The sequence below is a fragment of the Diceros bicornis genome, chromosome 12 (assembly GCF_020826845.1).
Source record: "Diceros bicornis minor isolate mBicDic1 chromosome 12, mDicBic1.mat.cur, whole genome shotgun sequence".
Taxonomy (NCBI): Eukaryota; Metazoa; Chordata; class Mammalia; order Perissodactyla; family Rhinocerotidae; genus Diceros; species Diceros bicornis.
This window is the reverse complement of record NC_080751.1, coordinates 63,086,964-63,102,933: the sequence shown is the minus strand read 5'-3', so window position 1 is coordinate 63,102,933 and position 15,970 is coordinate 63,086,964.

Genomic DNA, 15,970 nt, shown 5'->3' with positions numbered 1-15,970 from the left:
GCATCTACGGGACCACGGGCAAATCACATTTCCTATCTGAACTTCAATTTCTATATCTGAAGATGGATATGATAAATGTCCAGCTTATTTCAGGACAATTGTAAGACTCTAACGTCATAAAAAATGTGATAATACTTTGAAAAATAAAAATATAAGTAATTTTGAATGCATTATTTATTTATTTATTTATTTTTGGTGAGGAAGATTAGTCCTGAGCTAACATCTGTTGCTAATCCTCCTCTTTTTGTTGAGGAAAATTGGCCCTGGGCTAACATCCATGCCCATCTTCCTCTATTTTATATGTGGAACACCACCACAACATAGCTTGATAAATAGTGTGTAAGTCTGTGCCCAGGATCCGAACCTGAGAACCCCAGGCTACCAAAGCGGAGAGCACAGACTTAACCACTATGCCACCGGGCCGGCCCCAGCATTAATTATTTTGACAATCATTAAGGAAATACAAAATGTCAGACTTCATAATCTTTTTCTTATCAAGGCCGAGACTGTAATGCGGTAGATGATGAAAAATGTTTCTGACATATCATCATAGCTAGGTCTACCTTCCAAAACCATGCAGTCACAGTCACTTTGCAATTGAATTATCAATCATACCCAGGGAACACTTGCCTTAATTATCCAAGTGTTATTTGGTGATAAGTAGCTAAATTCTTTCCATAATTTTCCCATTTATTGGCCTCACGTAGGTTTGTTATGAGTCTTGCCTTGGAGATAAAGATCTTATCACCATCAAGATATTTGTTCCAGAAGAGAGTCTTGTATTGGATCTATTACAGAGACCTTGGCATTAGCTTTTCTCATGCTCCTCCCCCAGAACTTCCTGCTGTAAGAGCCATTCCCTTTTTTTCACGCTCCTTAGTAAATATTTCATTATTACTGATACAAATCACAATACTTTTTTATGTTCATAGTGCTTTTGCAGCATAAGAACTGCCTTCACACACATTTTCTTCATTAATTTTCACCACAAATCAATGATGTAGGTTTTAATCCTCATTTTACAGATAAAAAAAGAAGCTCGGAAAGGTAAAATGATGTAGTTAGTGTGGCACAGCTAGGATGGGTGGAGCATGGCTTCACACCCAAAGCTATCTTATTCTCCGAGCCCTGCATCCTACCCCCACACGTACTGATGTTGAAAGAGCTTAGCCCTTGCTGGATTTTAAACAGACATTATTACATCAATATCTTTAAGTATCTTAATTAGGTCTCGCAGGAAGGAAAAGAAATTATTTGGTCACCAAAACGTCCTGAGGATTCCAACTAGAAAGAGTGTGTCTGTTTCAGATCACTAGATAGGGTGGTGGCTCCATTCGGCCAGGGAACTTCAACATAAACGATGAACCATGTGTAGCATGGGATGCTTGGATAAAGCCCCCGGCCTGTGAGGAAATGTGACTGTACGTTGGTATGTGCACCCAACACCTACAGCAAACACTCCCATGGCCACCAGTGTTGGATTCAATTAAACATTAAATTCATCATCTTTAGCAAGGAAAGAGAACAGCAAACAGTTGCTCTCTCATGGCTAAACACCCCTCGGATTTGCTGGCCTTTGATTTATTGGAAGAAACCTGCTGGGAAGAACATACTGTGTAGCTGATTAATGTCAGCTTCTGTCATCAGTTTCCACTTAGATTCTTGGCCAGCCCTGACATCTCCTCCCTTAAGGATCCAGAAGAATTTGAGGGCTGATCCAAGAGCTTTACTGGCATGGGATTTGCAGAATGTGGTGTTTGCAAAATAAGGAAGATGAATGGAAGTGGAATCCCATGTTCTCCACTGGACTTGTTTCTTTAATTTCATTTCTCCAGAGGCCCCACTCCATGCCAGGACCACACCAGCAAGGGGACTGGGGAAAGTGTGTTCCCAGGCTCCAGTACAGATGTCTTGCATTTCCTGTGCTGCCTCCTCAGAGCCCGTCAGACTAGGAAGGGGTCCGAGGAGGAATGCAGTGCGTATTCACCATCAGAACCCTCACTGGGACCACAAAACCTGTGGAAGAGTGGGCACAGGAGGAACAGGTCCCCTCCATTGGCCAACTGAGGCACAGAGAAGACCCACTGCTCCCCAGTTCTCGCACATGTGCCTCATGTTTCACAGGGACATGCAGCACCATTTTTTCCCCAGTAATAAACCATACTTAATGGCATTATATTTAAAGTAAGCAGAACTTTCTATATGTGTTGTTCTTGGTTTTCTGTTGGAGGAAAAGCCCACTACTTGATTTCTTATAAATAAGGCTACCTTTTCCCCTCCGCTCTAGTATGAAAAGGATCTAGAAAGAGGTGACAGTTTTAACAACACTCTAAACCCTCTCCTTCCTGAACTCGTTTTTGCATGAGGGAAAAAAAGAGAAAGATTTCAGTCAAGAAATAAAAATCTAGTCTGGTTATCTATTCATGTTTAACAAATCACCCCAAAACCTAGTAGTCTAAAATAATAACACTCACAGTTTTCAAGGGTCGGGAATTGGGGAGACTTGGGCTAGACAGTTCTGATGTGGAGTATCACATGTAGCTGCAGTCAGGGGCTGGAAAAGCAGGGTTGAAGCAAAACCAGTGGGGACTTGCTGGGACATCCTTCTTTCTCTCTCTTCATATAGTCTCAGGGTCTTTCAATGTGATCTCTCCACCTGGGCTCATTTGGGCCTCCTCGTAGCATGGCAGCCTCTGGAAAGCCAAAGTGCTTACATGGTGACTGAAGGCTTCAACAGTGAGTATTCCAGTGGGTCCAATTGTTGTGTTATTTTTAGTGTACTGGTATTTGAAGATAAACAAAGGGCTTTAAGATTATTTATTCGCTTGGAAGATTTGCCCTAAGCTAACATCTGTTGCCGATCTTCTTCCCTTTTTTCTTGAAGAAGATTAGCCCCAAGCTACCATCCATGCCAATCTTCCTCTACGTTGCATGTGGGTTGCTGCCACAGCATGGCTGATGAGTGGTGTAGGTCTGCACCTGGGAACTGAACCCGCAAACCAGGGCAGCCAAAGCAGAGCATACTGAACTCAACCACTATGCCAGGGTCTGGCCCCACTTTAAGATTATCTTTAAAGGTTTAGAATTACTTCTTTATCATTTTACCAATCAATTGTAAAGATTGGGTAGGAGATTGGACAAAATTACTTCTATGTTCCTTTCACATCTATTCGTCTAGAATTCTATGGTGTATTGTTGCTAGGTGTCTAATCCTTAAAAGTAAGATAATAATAATAACTCTGCTGATGCTTACTGAAGTGTCAGGTACTGTTATATTTTTCAATTGAAAAAAAGTATTTTTCAGTACTTTTCATGCATTGAACAATTTAATTATCGCAAGTGTGCTAGAGATTGGTACTACTTTTTTCCTTTACAGATGAGAAAATAGAGGTACAGAAAGGTTGAGTAACTTGTCAAAAGTCATATAGCTGGTAAGTGGCAGAGCCGGGATATGAATCTAGGCAGTATGATTCAAGAGGTGAACCTCTTAAGCATTATCCTAACCTGCGTCCGCTAAAGAAGCCATAGTCCAATGGCTTCACACTTAAGTCACAGAGAATTTTCTGCATATTTATACTATATATGCACAAGACATAAGACTCGCTAGACAAGCATCTGGCAATCCAACTGAAGAAGCTACCAGCATGTGACAGGATCTCAAAGAAGACCATAGGCAAAGGTTATAGGATTCATAAGAGGAGAGAACTGTGAGTGAGCTGGGTATTAGGAATGGCTTTCTGATGGAGGAAGGAACATAAATGGAATCTTAAGAACAGACAGAAGTTAGACAACCAGAAAGATGGAGTTGACAGTTTAGATGATGGGATGAACTTGCTTTGCCACACTACTGGTAACATTGCCAGTTCCTGCCATGAAAGAAAAGCTGCCTCTTCTACCATGACTGCATTGGCTTTCTTTAGGTCCTGAGCATTAGATAGTCATATTAAGGGAGGAAAGAGGACAAGCCTTCTCCCTAAGGATGAGTCAAGAACGAGGTGCCTCTGGCAGCCGGGGCACCTAGGTGTTTCTCATCCCAGGACTCCCCCGTTGACCTCGTAGAATTCCTGAGTTCCCACAAGATCCAGCTTCCTCTAGGAAGAGTGGTTACGGCAGCAGCCCTTAAAAAAAAATAATAGTAACACCACTAATTCTCTGTCCTCCTCCACACCTACCAGGAACAGGAGACCCTCTTTGCCCAATTTAAAGCCTAGTCCTCGTTTGAAGACCAGAACAGGGCCAAGAATTATGAAAATGGAGAAGGATCCCCATTACCCTCACATCCACAGCACAGTCCCGCTGCTGCTAGGTACACCATAAGCTCCAGGAGGCAGGGATTGTGCCTGCTTATTCACTAATGTGTCCCTGCATGGGACATGTGATCCATACTCGGTAAATATTTGTTAAATGAATGAATGAATGAATTGAGGAACAAATGAAAAAGTGAATTTGTACCAGTGATTTTGGAAACCAACAACAGGATCCCAGGGCATTAGAATGGAAAAAGGGTGGTTTCTCTCTCTACCTAAAGGGCAGTTAGTTTGAAGTGAGAAAGAGTCCTGTGTCCAGATACCTGGTTTTCTCCTGGGTGGTAAAATTCACACTTCCTTCTAGAGGCATTGAAAAAGTGTGTTGGGATATTTAAAAGATTAACTAATGTAAAGTTCGCTATACTTAATTCTAAAACCTTTCCTTCCAGGGACTCAGAACTCAGGTGTGAATCTATTTTGTGGTAAACTAGAGTCATCACAAGCATACAGCCTTAGACACAATGAAGCATGCTTACACATTACCAAATCAACTGAGTGTGATGTTATCTTTGCCAGCAGGTGGCTTAATTTGAATGACCCAATAAACAGAAAGCTCATTATCCTTTTAATAAACTTCTCTCTTATTGAATAATGGTATTTACTATAAGAAAAGATTTCCTGCTGACAGATGTTAAAGCAAATTAACATTAGTCACCTCAGACTAACTATTCAAAGTACATTAAGATCCCAGGTAAGAAACTAGTTTGCCCCAACCAGTTGTAAATGATAATTTTTTGGTGAATTGAGAAATTAGGAAATTTGAATATAGTCTGAATGATAGATTTACTGAAAATTTACTGAAAGAGAAAAAGGTGAAATAATTGATTGAAAAAAAAGCTTCCAAAACAAAATGAATGGTATACATTGCAGGATCATATTTTTATAAATATAATATAGTTAATATAATAATAAGTATACTTAACGATAAATGGTATATATATATAACATAATTATATATATTATTATATATGTTATATATATAATATAATTGAGAGAGAGAGATGTATCCACTATGATGTTGACGGTAGAGCTCTCTAAGGTGATAGAAATGTAATGATTCTGTTTGTTTATTTTTACTCAACTCACTGACTGGGGAACCCACCCATCTGTACACATCTCTATACCCCCATGATGCAGTCAAGTCTCCTTATGCTTTTATTGTGCCAGCAATAACATTGTGCCATGGTTCATGCTGTTCCTTCAGGCATAAAAATCTTTCCTTGCCTTTTCTACTGTCCCATTCAAGGCTCATGAAGCTTTTCTAGAGCCTCATTGTCAGCCATTTACATTCTTTCTGTGGTTCTATATCAAGCTTCTTCCTGCACACATTCCACTCTGCCTACCAGTAGACCTGGTTGCTTACAGAGCTGTGGTGTGGCAGAGACAAAGTGGGTTTGAATCAGGATAGCCAGATTTATTTATTCATTTATTTATTTTGTGAGGAAGATCAGCCCTGAGCTAACATCCATGCTAATCCTCCTCTTTTTGCTGAGGAAGACCGGCTCTGAGTTAACATTTATTGCCAATCCTCCTCCTTTTTTTTTTTTCCCCCAAAGCCCCAGTAGATAATTGTATGTCATAGCTGCACATCCTTCTAGTTGCTGTATGTGGGACGCGGCCTCAGCATGGCCGGAGAAGCGGTGCGTCGGTGCGTGCCCGGGATCCGAACCCGGGCCGCCAGCAGCAGAGCGTGTGCACTTAACCGCTAAGCCACGGGGCTGGCCCAGGATAGCCAGATTTAAAGTCCAAACTGTACTTCCACTTAACTGTTGGATTTTAGGGCAGTTGTATAGTCTCTATAATATTCACATATCCGAGATGATGATAATAAAACCAATTTGACACAGTTTATGAAGTTGTTGCAAGAAAATGAATGCAAAAATCGCTCTGAGATGCTAACATATCATGTGTGCATATGTGAGAGATGGTCACTGCGAAATGTGTAATGAGAGCTGAAGTTCTATTCACAGACTTACTGTGTGACCTTAAATACGGCTCCCCCACTTTGCACCTCAGATTCTGACCTAAAACCCGGGGTCTGAGCCCGGGGTCCTCAGAGGGACTTTAGGAGAGCCAGGATGCCCTTGACATTGTACACAGAACTGTGCCTGTTGGTGCATTTGTCTGGATGGAGCATTCATGGTTTTCATCAGATTCTCAAAAAGGTCTGAAATCCAAGGACAATGAAGGAAACTGAGCCAAACGCTCAAGAAGTTTTTTTCTAGCCCTGACAGTTTGTGTCTCTAAGAACTTTAGTCCAACATGTTCTTGTAAAAGGTACAGAAGTACATTTTGTAAGACCAGAAAGGGACTATCCCAGATGAGGAAACTGAATCCTGGAAGGATGAGGTCAGGTGCCAGATGTTATGAGCTGGCAGGTGACTCTGGAAGCCTACCAGGGTCCCAGTGACATGAGTAATCACAGAATCACAGATCATTTCTTCTTAGATTTTAAAATCAGGGTGGGGTGGTCAATAGCAAATCCTGAGAGAAGCCCTGCCGTATAAATAGAAGGCATTTAGTTTAAAAAATCCTGGTTTGGGTTGTACTTTTGTAATTTCCTGCCTATGGTGCTGTGCTAGAAGCCAAGGACTCAGAGACACATAAGGCTTTGTGAGGTCCTCAAGCCAGTGGGAAGACAACTTTACAGTCAACTGACTACAAAACTAGTGAGAATTTAGAGGGCCCAGAGTCATATTTGGCTGGATATTCTATTTGGTTATTAAATGTTGAACCGAATGGATTGAATGAAGGCCCACAGATGCCTTTCACACATCATTACAGCATCTATGTCGTGTGATAGCAGGCCTTCTGCTGAGTAATTTGCATACGTGATCTTATTTCATTCTTACACCATTCTTGCAATGTAGGTTTATAATCCCTATTTAAAGTTGAGGAAATGTGGCTCAGAGAAGTAGAGTAACCTGCTTTTGGTTACACAGGGAGAGAAAGGTTTCCAAGTGGCTTCACTTCTCACTGGCCTAGCGCCCCCAGGGCCTCCTTCCTTGTCCATCCCAGCTCTCTCCTTGTTGCCCAACAGGACTGCCCAGTAATTCTGTCCTGAGAAGGTCACTGGGGCCCCAAGTCTGTCCAGCTCCTGAAAACTCTGGGCACTAATACTGTTCTAGAATAAGACTCCAGAAAAGAGGAGCCTAATCGAGGTGTGGGCCAGTCTGATAATGTCTTACTATGCCTGGGTTCACATTTGGAGGTGTTTTTCTGATGAGGGTCAGGAAAACAGACTCAAGGCCATAGAAGTAAAATGAAGGCAGGGATATCCTATGGTCATCCCACCTGCTCCTTGATCCAGGTAAGTAGCTCGATGCCAGATCTTGCTCCATATTGAAAATATGGATCCCAGCTGATACTTTGACCTATGGTAGGCATAGGAAGGTGGTCTCTCCTAGAGACCATTTTACTTATCTAAAAGTAACAGACTGGATTTTCCACCCTGTGTCCACCTGGGCCATGTCTGAGGCCTGGAGAGAGGACGGGAGGACAGAGTCTTTGACTCAAGAATCCCACTAGATGATGAGACAGAGGTGTTAACACAAGTGTGAATAATAAGTTTTGGGAAGGCCATGTGAAGTCCACACTCATTTGCTGGGCAGTCAACTCTTTCTAAAATCTGACTTCAACACACTTTTTCAAACCACTCACTCATTCCTCTCCCCTACACACAGAGTGCTACAGCTGCCTGAGCCACTTGCCATTCCCTAAGCAAACTATGCTTTTGCTCATGCCCTTCTCCTCTCCCACAGCAGCTCCATCCCCACTCCCTACCACTTCTGATTTGTACAATGCTACTTAGCCTCCAGGACCAGCTTAGATTTCACCTTTTACAAAGGGGTGCCAGAGCCCCACAGAGAGCGTCAGCAGAGTGCCTTCCTGACACCAGAGGGAGAGACAGGCCCAGGCTGCAGACCCATGTCCTCATGCTGCCTCATGGACTCACTGAGCAGGAAGGCTGGGGCAGCTCCGAGGCCTCCAACAAAAGCCTGCTCATTGAGCCATGAGGAAACTGTGAGCAGGCAGGAAAGGTGTCCAAGTCAGTGGCAGAGCTGGGAAGGGAACCAAGAGGCACTGGGGTGCTGACTCCCTCCCTTGAAGCCTCTGACCACCCCAGAGGTAGTGAGAACAAAGAACAGAAGCGATGTGCCCTTACAGCGGGGCAGACGGGGTCAAGATCAGATTCTGTTGCTAATCAGTGATCTTGCTCACGGGCACTGGGAGAACACTTCATCCAGGTTTTCTCAGATTGCTGTTAAGAGCCTTGTGGAATGCCTTAAATGTTCTTTAAGTCACCGGGTAGAAGCGATGGTAGGCACAGCCAGAACTGGAGCGGAGCCTCCTCAGCTCTCTCCCAGAGGCTGTCTTAAAGTAGCAGACGAGGCAGTAGGGAGGCTCTCAAAGGGCATGGCTGAGGAGGATTCAGAGGCCTGTCCACCAACCCCACACACTAACCCTTTGTTCTGCTACTCATGAGTAATTGGGCCTCAGTTTCCCTAAATCTCTGAACTAGGGTATAGAATTGAGTACGACATACTGTAAATCCGGAAATATCCTTCTAACCTGGAATGGAGATTCTGAGAAGTAATGCATTAGTTCTTCTGGCATCAACCTCCAAATGGCCAATTTTCTCATTAAAGCCAGAGAATGGACAATTTTAAAGAGATTATTTCCCCCAAAGATAGTAATCTGTAATTTAATATTATAATATCATTTCTTGAAGTCAGTGGTTAGAACAGCTGCTCAGAGAAGTTATTAACTTCCTGCAGTGGGCTGTGATCAGGAACTCACTGGCCAGAATGTCATTATTTTTTAAGATGTGCATTATGCGTAGATGTATTGCCTAGAAACTCAAGTGCATTGTAAGTGGTGGTGCTTAACTGTAAGCCAGGTAAAAGAGGAGTGATTTAGTGGAGTTAGATTTTATTGTGTTGCGGAAACACATGGAAATTGATGAGAGGTCAGGCTGAGGCACACGTAGGAAAATGCATATTGCATTTTAGGTCAATTATTAGCTTGGTCACTTCCTCGGCTAACTCTGCTCTGTTAAATCTGGAAAGTAATAGAGATGAGCATTAGGGTCACTTTGAGCATCTGCACCTTACTGATCTACTCCAAGGGAGGCCTCCTGTTTTTTCTTTCAATAAGGCAGGGTATCTCAGCCTTGGCACTCTTCATATCTGGGCCAGATAATTCTTTGTTGTGGAGACTGTCCTATGCGTTATCGGAGGTTTAGCCATATCTCTGACCACTACCCACTATATGACAGTAGTATCCTTCAGTTGTGACAATCAAAAATGTCTTCAGACCTTCCTTGCCAAATAGTCCCTACAGGTTAGGGGGTGGAGCAAAATCATCCTTGGTTGAGAACTGTTGCAGGAAGAGAGACCTGTATTTGTTTAACTGGAGGTCCTTCCAGAGGCAGGAGGTGGACCCAGTGACCTCCCACATATGCTCTAGCCCTAACATCCCAAAGTTAATTTAAAGTAAATGTATTTCATTTTAGTCCCAAGCTGATTTCCAAATAAAAAATGAAAAATTGTTCCATGCCTTGCCTTTTTGTAATTTACAATGAGTAATGGACAATTTTTAAACTTCTTAACTTATGAGAGCAAGAAAATGTACAAAACTTCATTCCTACAGTGTGACTATTTAGCTTTAAGAAGGTAATGTTTAACCATCTGTCTAAGAGTATGCTGTTAAGTAGGAAATAGATACCAGTTCACGATTACCTTTGATATGACTATAAAATAACAATTTTAGCCATTTTCTCTGGATAACCTTATCCTGATATTCAACTTTTCTGTCTCTTCCAACTCCACCTAGGCCCCCCTAAGCCTAAAAAAATATGTTCAGACAAAAACTATTCTCTCAACAGAGATGCTAGGTCTTTCCTCACCTCAGCCCTAAACATGATTCTATACTGCCTCCCACTCAGTTCCAAATGAGGAGGCTGAACATGAGCTTCAGATTTAGACAGACCAGTGTTCACAAGTTGTGTGCCCCTCAGCAAGACACTTAGCCTTCGTGGGTCTAGTTTCTTTCTATCTAAAGTGGGTTGGCAATGTCTACTTCCTGGAGTTTTGAGGGATTAATGAAATAATGAATGAGAGAGCACCAAGCATGTGCCTGGTTCACACACACACATGCACACACTCAGTGTTTGTTTCATTCAAAGGGTGGTCAACCCAGTGTAGTGTAGACCATGTCTGTAGGACATTTCCTTCAGTGTGATGGTATCCAGCCACGATTCCGAAGATACCAGTCTAATGCTCATCTTTTTACCCCTCCACTTCGCTTAGACTCTTTCACTCCAAGGCTCTATTTGGAAGAACAACATCACCAAGCTGAGGCCTTGGGGCCACTCCGGATGGCTGGAGGGAGCCCACTGGGCCAAGAGGTCTTTCTCCAGGACCTTGCCCACTGGGTGGCTAGCTTGAGTTGATATTTCGAGACTAATGTCTATTTTGCAGTGAATGATGATGCTTAGTAGGCTAAGGCCAAAGGCCTTCCCTGTGTGAGAATGGCTAAAATGTTACTTACTTTTAGCCTTCATGATCACCTGGCATCTATCTAGATTCTAAAGGAACACTGGTGAGGCTTTTTAACTTGGGACATTATGAAGATGACAAAAGCATTGAGAAGAGCTGAGTCGTCACCATAAGTGAGACTGGACATAACTCACAAAATGGAATAACACATGCATCACATTTAGAGTAAAACACCAGGAATTCTCATACCAGCTTTGAGATTCTGCTTATTGCAATTCTTGTGGGAACCTCTAGCCAGAGAGTTGGAGGAACTAGAACTTGTCTGTTTGCATCCCCCTTACTTATCCTAGGTTACTTTATTATTTCCTTGTTACTACTTGCAGAAAATCTAAAATTTTTACTCGTGGGGTTAAACCCACTTTTTTCCCCTAAGAACTGTCTTTATTGATTGATTTCCATAGAGATTTGCTCCCTTCAAACAGCTCTATACAAGGCTACTGCCCCCTTTTCTTGAGTTAGCCTCAGAATGGCCTCCTTTAATTTATTAGTTCTGCAACTTTCTCTCAAATCTGACCACGCTGCTCTGTAACTGGGTTCTCTCTCTCTCTCCCCATCTATTCCTCATTTTTTCTTTCTCTTTTAAATTTAGTAAACAATTCTAAGATACAGAAAATAATATAAAAATCACCCATGTACTCAGGAATTAATCAGTGTTAATCTTGTATCATATTTGCTTTGGAGTTTTATTTTTTAATTAAAGAAAAAATATTACTGAGGAACATGAAAACTTAAATTTAGGTCTTTCTAACAACCCTAAAATTAATATCACATTCTCTTCTTAAATAAGACGAGAACCTTAGCTGTAATTTCCCTCTCAATTTCCTTCTCTCCTGCTTTGTGTTTTTAGTGTCTTGTAATTACATCACACTCTGATGTTAACTTCCCTGAATACTACTGATATTTGTGGTTGATAAGATTTTGGCATATCGCCATATTGTTACCGTCATCTTTGCTCACATTACTTCTTGTTAGATTCCATTCTGTCCTTCCGGGTTTATTTTTCTTCTTGCTTTAAGTACGTGATTTAGTATTTCTCTCAGAGAATCTGTGAGTAGTAAACTTAGTCTTATTTCAGGGGTTCGTGTTTAACCATTTAATTCCTTTCCACTTTCATGTGAGTGAGGTCAGCTTACACACCCGACCTCCAGCATGACCTGGGAGCATTTTCCACAGTACTCTTTGGAGAGCCCCAAAGTTGAAATAATGTTCTCTATTTCATAGTGATGACTAACTATTGCTGTGGCTATTTCTTTCAGTACTGTCCTGAGGATTTATGGCTTGGAATTATATCTCCTTTGATTACAATAATATTTTACACAACACATTTAAAAAGGAATAAAATCATATGACATTACAGAAAGAGTCCTACTAAGTGACAAGGTATGTCAGCAAGGTTCCCAGACCTCTCTGTGTCCCTGCCCCTGAAGGGCGGGAACAGGACATTCTGCTCCCCAGCAGTCTCCACCACCCTCCTCTCTCTCTCCTGTTATTGCTTTGCTTCCAGACTACTCCCTGTCCCAAAGGAGGATGATCATTTGAGTTAGTTTGCCTCTTCTGCTGTCCTTGGAAAGCCTCTTCCCTTTGCTAGCAGTTTCAGGGATCAATTGTTCTTTGGCAGAGAAAGAGCCTCAATGACAATGAAGAGTTTCCATTTCTTCTTCCTGCAGCTGCTGACCCGAGGGAGAGCACTAGACTGTGCACCTCCTCACAGGAGAGGAAGCAACTCGAGTCCTGGAGGTTAAACGGATTAACTCTCCCACTTACCTGAGAAAAAGAAGACCGAGGCTGGAGAGGCCTTCTTCTGAGTGGGCCCATCTGATGGAAACAGACAAACCATCTTCTCACACATACAGATATTATGCACCCCAATTCTCTATATCTGGATGCAAGTATGGAGAAGTTAACCTATTTACTGATAAACCGATCAGTCTCCACTTTCCTAGGGAAGAGCTGATGACATACAGAAGAAAGCATACCTTTCGGTTAAAAAGACAGTAAAGTTAAAAGGAAGTGAATATAAGCTCCTTATTGATTTTATTGCCAACATTTTTTTCCTATTCATCAATGTATTCACTTTTTTGTCAAAGCTTTTAAGTAGAAATCGAAGAGCTTTGCAACATCTCTTTTTTTCCTAGGTATTTGTTGATTTTTCTTTCTCTCAAACAGTAACTTCAGTATCAGCTGAGGTGAATCAAAATCAAATTTGTTTTACATATGCCATGACAGAGAGTTAAATTTGAATGTGTCTCTTGTGCAGGAAAAGATAGGCACAGCCCCTTTTTTAGTTCCCAAGTACTTTATCTGCCTCTCTTCTTCTCACTGTGTCTTTCCCAGAACATTCTGGATGAAAGGTATGGGAGAGCATGTGACCCCATGTACCTCCAACTAAGTGGTGTGGTACAAGCAACGCGATGGGCCTGCAGTAGCTCTCTGGAGTTCCTTCTTCCTTTGGGGCAAAGGTGCTTAAGACCTAACCTAAAATTGAAGGAAAAGGAAGTCGGAACATCAATATCACTTCTCAATTACAGTTCATTTTCCTTTCCTTACTTCTCTCTCATAAACACATGCATATTTACTTAAAGCAGTCTTACGTTCCAGAAGTGAAGACATTCTTAAGAAAGGAAAGTTAGAAAATTCAACATCCAGTTGCCTTTGCCCTGATTGCTGTGTAACTCTGTTGGTGAGTCATCATTCTTTAAAAATTGAGGGTGAGCATCTCAATGATTAATGAAGGTTTTCTTGACTGGCAGGGGGCCTTACCCAGATACTAATAAAATTTTCCACCTACGTCTTAGTTTTAGAATGAAAACAGTCAAGAAAGGAAAAAATATGCAAGTGCATGCAGATTTTTGTAAGCTCACTGCTTTTGATACATTAAGGGTTTGTGTGATTAATCATGGTGGTTACAATTATTCACCTGTTTTTCAATTACTAAATCAAACTTTTCCTTTTGAACTTGGATTTGACATTCACAAATGGGTTTCAAAGTAGAAATCCTATTTTTCAGAGTGCCATAAGTTATGGTTTCAAAGAGTGACTTGTAGACTACTAGTCTCTCACTGTTAAATCACAGACTAACACCACCCATGGAAGTATCCTGAATCTGCTAGTACTGTCTTCTCTCAGGGGTCCCAGGCATGGCAAAGGTTGCCTAGATGGCAGTTGCAACTTTGGTTTCTAATCTTATTGCCAGGAGGACACCAAATTCCATGGCCTTCTTAGAGGAATACAAGAGGTACCTTCGCAGCTTTGTGGCAACAATGAGAACTCTGGAGACTGTGTTTACTTCCCCGCTGATGATCAGACATATGAAAAAGTTGGCAAAACTCGTCTTTCCCACCATGTCACTTTCTCTTTTAGTCCCCTACTTCTATCTACCACACCCACCCTAACCCCTAGACACATTTTCCTGGGGAAACCAGTGCTTATCTACAAATCAACCAATTCTCCTCCCCTTTTAATAGAAATTTGCTTATTTTGGTGATTACCACTAGCTGTACACCAAAATCTATTCTCCCATTTTTCCTGAGCACAGAACCGGACTACATTTCCCAGATTCCCTTGTGTTAGTTGTGGCCACGTGACTGAGCTCTAGCCAATGAAATTAGGAAGGCCCCTTCCAGGCATCACCCCTTAAACCTCTCATTTTTGCTCCTCCATGAACTTTTACCTTTAAGGCTAATTGGAGTCAGGGCCCCCCAGGGTAACTTTGTAAGCACCATGTTAACAGTTGCAGAGCTGCTGCCATCCTGGAGTCCTTGAATGACCACATGGAGCAGAGCGCCCTCCCTCACCATTCACAGATCTAGAATCATCCTGGGTGACTAAATCATTCAGAAATAAACTGCTATTAGGTGTAATGACACACATACGAGCATTTTTGTTACCTCAGACTAGTCTACACAAAAAATTTACGCTTCAGTGCTCCCTTCAGATGAACTTGTATTTTATTATTGTGTCGTCTGAAAGCCTTCAAGATGCAATAAAACTAGCTGTCCAGTGGCGGGACTCTGATGATTGGGGAAAGACAGGCTCTGGGCTTGAAGGTCTGTGCCCATCAAAGAACAACCACAAATAAAATACCAGCTGCATAGAGATAGCGCATCTGTTATTCAGTTCCCAGCAACCTTTAACCTCCATTCATAGGTGAATCAGCCAAAAATAAGAGGAGTTGGATAATTTTCTAACTGTCTGTGCTGGCTTTGGATGGGCCTTGATGCAGGAATGCACGACCAGCATTTCATAGGTCTTGCCTGGTAAGGGGCCTTATTTGAAAACATCAGTTTCTGGTTCCCTTTCCAAGGGGCATGGGTTATGGTTCTGGTGTCTGGGAACCTGGGCTTGGCACCTGTGTGTACCCCTGATGCCCAGGGAGGGGATTGAGCACCTGGGCTATTACCAGGAGCAGTGTCCTTCAGGGTTTCCTGTCAGATGACAGATACAGTTTCCAGTACTGGATCACCACATTCAAATGGGGACAATGAAAGGGAGTGCCAACAGACATGGGCAAATGGAGCGGAGCTGGTTCATGTGGAGACCGGGAGAGCTAGGTGGGAAGGTGAGCCAAGGAGGATGAGGCTCCTGATGCTGCAGGTCCTGGGCAATTACTGCAGAAGAAGGGTCTGTTTTATGCTTTGTTGCGAATAACCATTTATCTGATGAACTACATTGGCCTGAAGAATCTGATTTTGTTGTTGTTAGCCCAAGATCAAACTTGGGCAAGTGACTTCTCTGTTTCTCCCTTTCTCCCTTCTTCCCTCTCACCTTCCTTCCATCTCTTCCTTCCTTCCTTCCTTTCTTCCCTCCTTCCTTCCTCCTCTCTTATTTATTGGTCACATTCTACATAATAGACATTATATGCAAAGCACCATGGTTAAAAGAATAAATAAGACTCATTCCCTGGCCCAAAGGGGTTCACAATCTCATGGGGAGGAGCGACATGAAAACAGACAACAACGCAGTGTGGTAAGTTGCAGGATACAGAGTGATAAGCAAGCAAAGTGGAAAAAGGTCTAAACTTGACTTTAGGCTGCTCTTTCTAGATCCCTGACATGTCTCTCCATTTCAGATGTCAGCCCTCCTCTGGCTCTGGGTGTTCTGCAA